General features: G+C 37.7%; 2 non-coding genes across 2 annotated transcripts; both read left to right on the top strand.

Moving 5' to 3' along the window:
* Positions 1–486: 486 nt before the first annotated feature.
* Positions 487–560, top strand: TRNAV-AAC. Its single transcript has one exon. It is a non-coding gene; the product is annotated as a tRNA-Val (tRNA).
* A 3,998-nt stretch (positions 561–4,558) lies between these two features.
* On the top strand, positions 4,559–4,632 carry TRNAV-AAC. The gene has a single exon. It is a non-coding gene; the product is annotated as a tRNA-Val (tRNA).
* Positions 4,633–9,116: the final 4,484 nt, after the last annotated feature.

The following is a 9,116-nucleotide window of genomic DNA, read 5'->3' as shown; positions in this document are numbered from 1 at the left end:
TTTTATAATTGTAAGATGTTATTAATCGCAATATAGGCTATAATTGCAATTTTATGCAATTTTAGCTTAAAATATCAAATAGATTTATAAAAAAAATATGCAAAAAATTACCTTAATTATATTGTAATGTAAATAGGAGGATGGAAATAAATTACTCACCAAAATGATAGTTTTGGGAATAATTGTTGGGTTTTGTACTGTTAAAACAAAATAATAAAAAATGTTTTTTAAAAGCTTTAAAAATTAGAAAAATATCAAAAATTATTGGGCATACTTATATATGCATGTACATGCTATTTTGAGAATATTTTGAGTATAAAAATAGATAGGGGAAAAATTGGGTATCAACATCTATTACTTTCTACTCCAATAAGAACATACTTCAATTTCTTTCTTAAATTAGAATGGAAGGAGTACTAATTAATAAGTGAAATATTTTAAGATTGCATTCTAGATTTAGAAAATAAGGACAGCAAGAAGCAAACAGGTTTCGTGGTGTAGTTGGTTATCACGTCAGTCTAACACACTGAAGGTCTCCGGTTCGAGTCCGGGCGAAGCCATTTCCCTTTTTATTTCCCCTTTCTATTTTTTTTGGCAGATTACCATGTGATGAAATTCATCTTTAATTTTTTTAAGACTTCATTTTGTACCTTTAATGTATTTTCCCCTAGACTTTGTAAAATTGAGCTCATTTCTTTTGACAACATGAAACATATTATGAAAGAGAGTTGCAATGAATATAATCTCTCACCAATCTATGTGCTTGTTAACGCGATTTCTTGAATATTTATACAAGTTGAGAGTTTGCTCATGTTGAGTATTACAATGATTAGAAGAAATTGGAGTAGTGAATATTGAACTCCCATGATTATTATTGATGGGAAGTAGCTCCCAAAAAAGTGAACATTTCAAGTTTAGCCGTGGTTTTTTGCACATATATTAAGATGATTTAAGTTCAAGTTTGCAGTTTGAGTTTCAAAATTGTTTAACATGCTAACATATATATGTATCTAGTTCTGAATATTTAGAAGGAGAGCCTTGGAGCAACAGTAAAGTTGTCTCTGTGTGATCTATAGGTCACGGGTTTGTATACGGTCGAAATCGTATGCCTCCGATCTATAGGCTCGAGGGGTCGTCTTGAGCCCGAGTGCAAGCAAGGACGAGTTCGAGCTCGAGGGACTAGATTCGATCTCAAAGACAGAGTGAAATGCCCGAAGATTGAAGCATGATGTACACCGAGACCGAGTATGCTCGACCCCGAAATAGTACCGTTATGGATTTATAACAGAATGAGCGGGATTCCTGCCACGTCCCCAAGATCATGGCGCAAATCCCGTAATAGAATTGTACGATTCCGTATTAGGTGGTTAGAAAGCTGTTCCAAGAATATTTCTTACTGTAAATAGAAATATACCTTATTTAGGGTTCCCCTATTATATAAAGGGGGCCCCAATCATTTGTAACATCATCTGATCGTTGGCAAGAATATACTATCCTACTTTTCTCTTACTATTCATCAGTATTGTCCTTTACATTTATTGTTCTTACATTATTGCTCTTAGTCCACCTCGAGGTCACTAAGCTCGAGGTCAGCACTGCTGAGTAACATTGGTTTGATTCACTTATTTCTTTCATTTCTACTTCATATTTCTTGAATATTAATTGGTATTGAATTTAATCACATATCTTTAAAACCACAAATCAAATTTAATTGTTACTCGTATTTTCGAGGTAAACAGTTTGGCGCCCACCGTGTGGCTAAAGATAATAGTGATTATTTCTTTACTGATTCTAATTACACACGTTATTTTTACATTTTTTCTTGTCAATAATTTTTTGATTCTCAGGCCGAAATATGTCTAGCTCACAAAATGCACCTGTTCATGACAACGGAGGTCTTGGAGAAAACAACAATATAGGGGTCGATGTACCACCAATAAACCCTGGGAAAGTGCCAAATATGGTACCAGTTGATGTTAGTTCACACATTGCTCTAAACGCGGATTTAGGCACGGACCCCGGAGGGAGTGTACGCAGGAAAGCCCGACCTCGTGGCCAAGGAACACAAGGAGTGGGTGATGGGGGAATCAGTCTCCAAGTGATATTCGAGATGCTGCAAGTTCAACAGATCGCCATTGCTAAACTTCAAAGTCAAAATAAGACTCCGAGTGTAGCTGGGCATGAAAACACTCAACGTGTTGAACCAGTGACAGAGAGGTCATACGGAAATGATTTGGGGACTGACCCCACAATTATGAGGATGCTCGAAGAGCTCACCAAGAGGATCGAGTCCGGATAAAAGAAGATTGAAGAAAATGACAAAAAGGCAGAAACTTATAACTCCCTTGTTGGCCAAATACCGGGGGCACCTCCAGTTTTGAAAGGATTAGATGCCAAAAAGTTCATACAAAAACCATTCCCTCAGAGAGCGACTTTGATGCCTATTCCTAAAAAGTTTTGCATGCCCGATATACCCAAATATAACTGGACAACCGACCCTAACGAGCATATTACTTCATACACTTGCGGGATCAAAGGAAATGACTTGAATGACGATGAGATCGAATCAGTCTTGTTGAAAAAGTTTTGAGAAACATTGTCGAAGGGAGCTATGATTCGGTATCACAACGTACCTCCTAACTCTATTGATTCGTTTGCTATGTAAGCAGACACCTTCGTAAAAGCACACGCCGGGGCCATAAAGGTGGCCACGAGAAAATTGGACGTTTTCAAGATAAAACAAAAGAACGACGAGATGTTGAGGGAGTCCATGTCCATGTTCCAGATGGAACAAATGGAGTTACCATAGGTCTCGGATGACTGGGCAGTACAAGCTTTTATGCAGGGTTTGAATGAAAGGAGCTCGATTTCGTCTCGATAGTTAAAGCAGAACCTGATCGAGTATCCAGCTGTGACGTGATCAGATGTACACAACCGTTATCAATCAAAAATCAGGGTCGAGGACGACCAGTTGGGAGCCCCCTCGGGTTCAATTCATCCTAACAGATTCGCAGCAAAGCCCCCGAGGAAAACGAACAGGGAATCAAGATCAAACAAGGAAAGGTATCAACCGTACGTCGATCGAAGAAATAACGGCTCGGGTCGAAACACCCCCAGAAATGATCAGAGAAATGATCGAGGTCAAATTTATCGAGGGCTCATGAGCAAGAGCGGGTTCGATAAGCATACGGACCCCGTAGAGGCACCTCAACTGTCGGAGTACAACTTCAACGTAGATGCATCGGGGATTGTGTCATCTATTGGAAGAATCAAAGACATCAAGTGGCCTAGGCCTATGCAAACTGATCCTTCTCAAAGGAACTCGAACTTGATGTGCAAGTATCATGGCACGCATGGTCATAGAACAGAAGATTACAGGCAGCTAAGGGAAGAAGTGGCTCGGTTGTTCAACGAGGGCCATCTTCGAGAATTTCTATGTGATCGAGCCAAGAATCACTTCAGGGAGAGAGATGCAAGAAAAAATGAGCAGGAAGAACCACAACATGTAATCCACATGATCGTTGGCGATGTCGATATCCCTCAAGGACCTGTGTTCAAACGCACCAAGGTATCGATTACCCGGGAAAAACGGACTTGGAGCTATGTTCCCAAGGACACCCTATCATTCTATGACAAGGAAGCAGAAGGCATATCTCATCTGCACAACGACGCCCTGGTAATCTCTATCCTTTTAAATAAAATTCAAGTTAAACGTGTTCTAGTGGATCCAGGTAGCTCGGCAAACATAATCAAATCGAGGATCGTGGAACAACTCGGCCTACAAGATCAAATTGTACCTGCGTCACGGGTCCTAAATAGCTTTAATATGGCAAGTGAAACGATCAAGGGGGAGATAATCCTACCAGTAAACATAGTCGGAACCATACAGGACACAAAATTTCATGTCATTGAAGGCGACATGAGGTATAATGCACTCCTCGGGAGACCATGGATACACAACATGAGGGTAATGCCTTCAACTCTTCACCAAATAATGTAGACCCCCATACCCATTTGACTTCTAATTACAATTCAAAACAAAGAAATGGTGGCAGGTCAAATAGACAAACATAAATGTAGTAGTTGTAGCAGCTAAAAAGTTGCATTCAAATGTTCTTGACTGCTTCCTACAATTTATAGTCCAACTCTAGAGAAGACCCTCTTTTATCTTTTTAAATTCTTTCTTCATTACCTTTTTTTTGGGCTATCATGCTGTTTCAGTTTATGTGATATTATTTTTTAAATTAGTCTACCCCAAAAAAGAATGATACACTTCAATATTTGAAAACAGTTAATTTTACACTTTCGATTTTACTCTTTACGAAAAACTTTTATTGCCACACAAATGAAAAATGTAATGATATTTAAGGCTACAAGTTTCAAAAAATTTATAGCTACACAAACCATATGGTATATTTAAAATTATAATTTCAAATGTTTTTATTTTTTCTTAAATTGGAATAGAGTAAGCACTAATTATTAAGCAACACATAAATGTAAATATTTTAAAGTTGTATGAGGCATACAATATAGAAAAAAGGACAATTTGGTGCAACCAGGTTTCGTGGTGTAGTTGGTTATCACGTCAGTCTAACACACTGAAGGTCTCCGGTTCGAGTCCGGGCGAAGCCAATTACTTTTTTATTTCTCTATTTTTTTTGGGCAGATTACCATGTGATGAAATTCATCTTTAATTTTTTTAAGACTTCATTTTGTATCTTTAGTATATTTTCCTCTATTCTTTGTAAAATTGAGCTCATTTCTTCTGAAAACATGAAACATATTAAGAAAGAGAGTTACAATGAATATAATCTCTCACCAATTCTATGTGCTTGTTAACGTGATTTCTTGAATGTTTATACAAGTTGAGAGTTTGCTCATGTTGAGTACTACAATGATTAGAAGAAATTGGAGAAGCGAATATTGAACTCCCATGATTATTATTGATGGGAAGTAGCTCGAAGAAGATATAGGTAATGGGATAATTGAAATCTCATGAAAAAGAAGTGAACGCTTTGTTGAGGAACGTGACTTAAGTATTTGTTTTTCTTTAAACTCTTAATTCGCTCTTGCTCGAGGACGATGGGTATATGACAACATGACAAGTGGAAAAGGGCTTCAATTTTCGTTTGAATTGGATATAAATGGGAGATTTATAGATAGTAAAGCAGACAAAGCAGATTGATATGAATTACTTCAATTGTGTTGGTGAATGTCTATCCATTAATATGCAATAATGCAAACAAGAACAGCAAGAAAACTTTAGCAATAATAAAATGCTAATTAGAGTGTAATCTCAGTCGATGAGTGCTAAACTCTGATTATGGAAAAGCTGTTGGATTATAAGATGGCTCTCTACATAATATCACAACTCACAAGGCACGGAGAAAGAATTAGGGGTGTGCATTCGAATTGATTTATCGATAAATCGAATCGATTATTTGTTATCGGTTTATCGATATCGGTTTATCGATTTCGATTCCGATTTCGAAATTTTCCTTATCGAGTTATCGATTTCGATTTCGATTTTGTCCTCTTCGGTTTATCGGTTTATCGATAAACCGATAAGAAATACTAAAAAAAAAATTATTTTTTTTAAAAAAAATTTTATAGTTTTTTTTTTTGCCCTTATTCTATAATACCCTTCCTTTACCCTAAGTATTATTTCATCTACCACATTTAAGGAATGATCATATTTAAAGCTCAAGGGAATGAAGTTCAAATTAATGGAAAATAGAAAAGTCGTTAATAGCATATTTTAGTCGCTTATTACACTCGAATTTACTGCACTTTAATTGAGTTTGCGCTTTAATCGCTAGTGTTTTGCACTAATTGTGTGTTTTATGCCTTGTAGGTGTGATTCCGAGCTATATAGATGTTATGGAATGAATTTAAGTGATTTGAAGCTTTGAAGTCTGAGTAAAAGCTCAAGGAATTAAGCCGGGATCGTGTTCAGAGGTCAAATGATAATTAAGTACGAACGAAGACTTGAGGAGGCATATTGCGCACTGTCTAGTAAAATAGACATAACTTTTTGCTCAGAACTCCATTTGGGCTCCACAATATATGGTTGGACAGCTAACTCAAAGGGCTACAACTTTCATGTTTTACGTTTTTCCAAATTCCAAACGGAATAGGGTGAAAAACCATGGTTTTTCCGCGACCGCGGCAGAACCGCGGCAGAGTGTACTCGCGGACAACTGAAAAATGAGAGGGCATGTTTGGCCGCGGTTCCACCGCGACCGCGGCAAAACCGCGGCAGAAAGCGAAAATTTCAGGGACTAAAGTGCAAAACATGGGATTTTAAGTCCTAAACCCTATATTAAACAAAGGAGGCCGGCCAAGAACAAGAAGGGGACATATTTTGGACACAAATTAGACCTAAGGAGGCGGAGAGACACTACTTTAGGGTTAGACAACACCCTTGGAGGCAAGAACAAATTGGGAGCAAGGTGGAGAATTCTTCTACGAGTTTTTTCCTTCCTCTTCCTATTTTTCATTGTTGGTTATGACTTTTAGTATTTCTACGAGCTTTATTGATAATATTTATTTATCAATGTTCATAAGTTGATGATAGGCTATAATTGCATAATTTTAGTCGCTTATTACACTCGAATTTACTGCACTTTAATTGAGTTTGCGCTTTAATCGCTAGTGTTTTGCACTAATTGTGTGTTTTANTTGAGGTGAAGATGTAGCGTTTTGTAGCTTAGTCTATTTTAAATACTCTTGGTGTGATGAGTTAGAGAATGTTTAAAAAGGTCGCGCTNTAAAAAAAGTGGAGTTTGATTGCTCGAGGACGAGCAATGGTTTAAGTGTGGGGTGTTGATGATAGGCTATAATCGCATATTTTAGTCGCTTATTACACTCGAATTTACTGCACTTTAATTGAGTTTGCGCTTTAATCGCTAGTGTTTTGCACTAATTGTGTGTTTTATGCCTTGTAGGTGTGATTCCGAGCTATATAGATGTTATGGAATGAATTTAAGTGATTTGAAGCTTTGAAGTCTGAGTAAAAGCTCAAGGAATTAAGCCGGGATCGTGTTCGAAGGTCAAATTTGATAATTAAGTACGAACGAAGACTTAAGGAGGCATATTGCGCACTATCTCGTAAAATAGACATAACGTTTCGCTCAGAACTCCATTTGGGCTCCACAATATATGGTTGGAAAGCTAACTCAAAGGGCTACAACTTTCAGGTTTTATGTTTTTCCAAATTCCAAACGGAACAGGGTGAAAAACCGAGGTTTTGCCGCGACCGCGGCAGAACCGCGGTAGAAGGTGGTCGCGGACAACTGAAGAATCAAAGGGCATGTTTGGCCGCGGTTCCACCGCGACCGCGGCAAAACCGCGGCAGGAAGCGAAAATTTCAGGGACTAAAGTGCAAAACATGGGATTTTAAGTCCTAAACCCTATATTAAACAAAGGAGGCCGGCCAAGAACAAGAAGAGGACATATTTTGGACACAAATTAGACCTAAGGAGGCGGAGAGACACTACTTTAGGGTTAGACAACACCCTTGGAGGCAAGAACACATTGGGAGCAAGGCGGAGAATTCTTCTACGAGTTTTTTCCTTCCTCTTCCTATTTTTCATTGTTGGTTATGACTTTTAGTATTGTAGTTTTACATACTATTATGAATAGCTAATTTGTTATCTAGAGTTTCGATAGAATCTTTTGTAGGATAAATTCTTGTTATGTTTTTATATAATTGAGTCATAGCTTTTCTCTATTTGTTCAACTACATTTATATTGTGGTTGGTTGAAGAGCTCTCAATTAGCTGTGCCTATTTAGTATGCATAACTCGGGAGAGAGTGCATATTTAGGTAATTGTTAACAACACCACTCCCAAAGTATATGAGGGATCAATAACCGAGGGTTTAAAGGTGGGATTAGGGATAACGAAGCCTTGGGTGCGATCTGAAGTGAGCTGTATTAAAAGCCAGCTAGCGTAGCTCGGGAGAGCGCGTCTAGTAAATTATCGTAATTACTCGGGAGAGATTTACGGTAATAAGAGTGCTCATGATCGGTAGAGAATACTTAGGCGAAATTATAGAAGACATAGCGGGAAGGATTCCGACAATAGGGGAAATCATAACTCTAGACCTCCTTAATCTTTTCTCTAACCCTCAGTATCGTTAGTTGTTAATTTACTATTTTGATTTGTTAGTTAATTAGTTAAACAGAAGAATCTTAATATCTATAAGTTAGGAATTGTTCAAGCTTGTCTTCTTGGTGATAGTGAACAGCTGTAGCTAAACCTTAGTTCTCTGTGGGATTCGACTCCGGACTTGTAAACCGGATTATATTTGCAACGACCGCATTGTCCTTTTTATAAGGCATAGTTGGGCGTGATCAAATTTTGGCGCCGTTGCCGGGGAACTAATGGTGTAGTTGTAGGTGTACATATTGCTAGGTTTCAAGTTTGAACTTTTATTTTATTATTTGATTTTTTTTATTTTTTATTATTTTAGTTTTATTTGTTTATTTGAGAAACATGACATCATGAAATTATGAAAATTTTGTTGTTGGTAATTCTACTTTTGATCCTCCTTATGCATATTGTGAAGGAAACCACCCAGGGCAAAATTATCAAAATATTCCTGAGAGCGAGTTTTGTGCACCAAGTCAATCTTATGTGTGGAATGTGTATTTGTGGTGATCAAGATGGTCACTTTCACGGTTGTGCTTATATTTCTTACCTTCCCTCAACCCCTTACTTTGATGGTTCTTCTTTTTCTGGTGAAGTTAATAGGAGCAAAGAACCCAGGTATGAGGACCTGAAAGAGATCGAGGATATGCTAAAGTGTCGTACGAAACAATATGATGAGATACAATTGCGGGTACCAAGGCAAGGGGCAACTATTCATAATTTGGAGGCTCAAGCGAATAAATTAATTGAACCTGGTAAAGCGCAACAAGTTGACATTGTGGATAGTAGCCAATATGAGCAAGAAAGGGCTGTAGAAATTGCCATATTACTGGAGGATTTAAAAAAATACGAGGATGAGCTAGAGGAGGAGGTTAGAGTAGAACACCAATAATCAATCGCACTAGATTTTGAGGATGTCGATGTTGTAGAAGAGATACTAGAGTCAACCAAGGATATTGAGCA

This window comes from Nicotiana attenuata, unplaced genomic scaffold, assembly GCF_001879085.1.
Source record: "Nicotiana attenuata strain UT unplaced genomic scaffold, NIATTr2, whole genome shotgun sequence".
Classification (NCBI taxonomy): Eukaryota; Viridiplantae; Streptophyta; class Magnoliopsida; order Solanales; family Solanaceae; genus Nicotiana; species Nicotiana attenuata.
The sequence above is the reverse complement of the archived record's forward strand: the minus strand, read 5'-3'. Positions and strand labels throughout refer to the sequence as shown.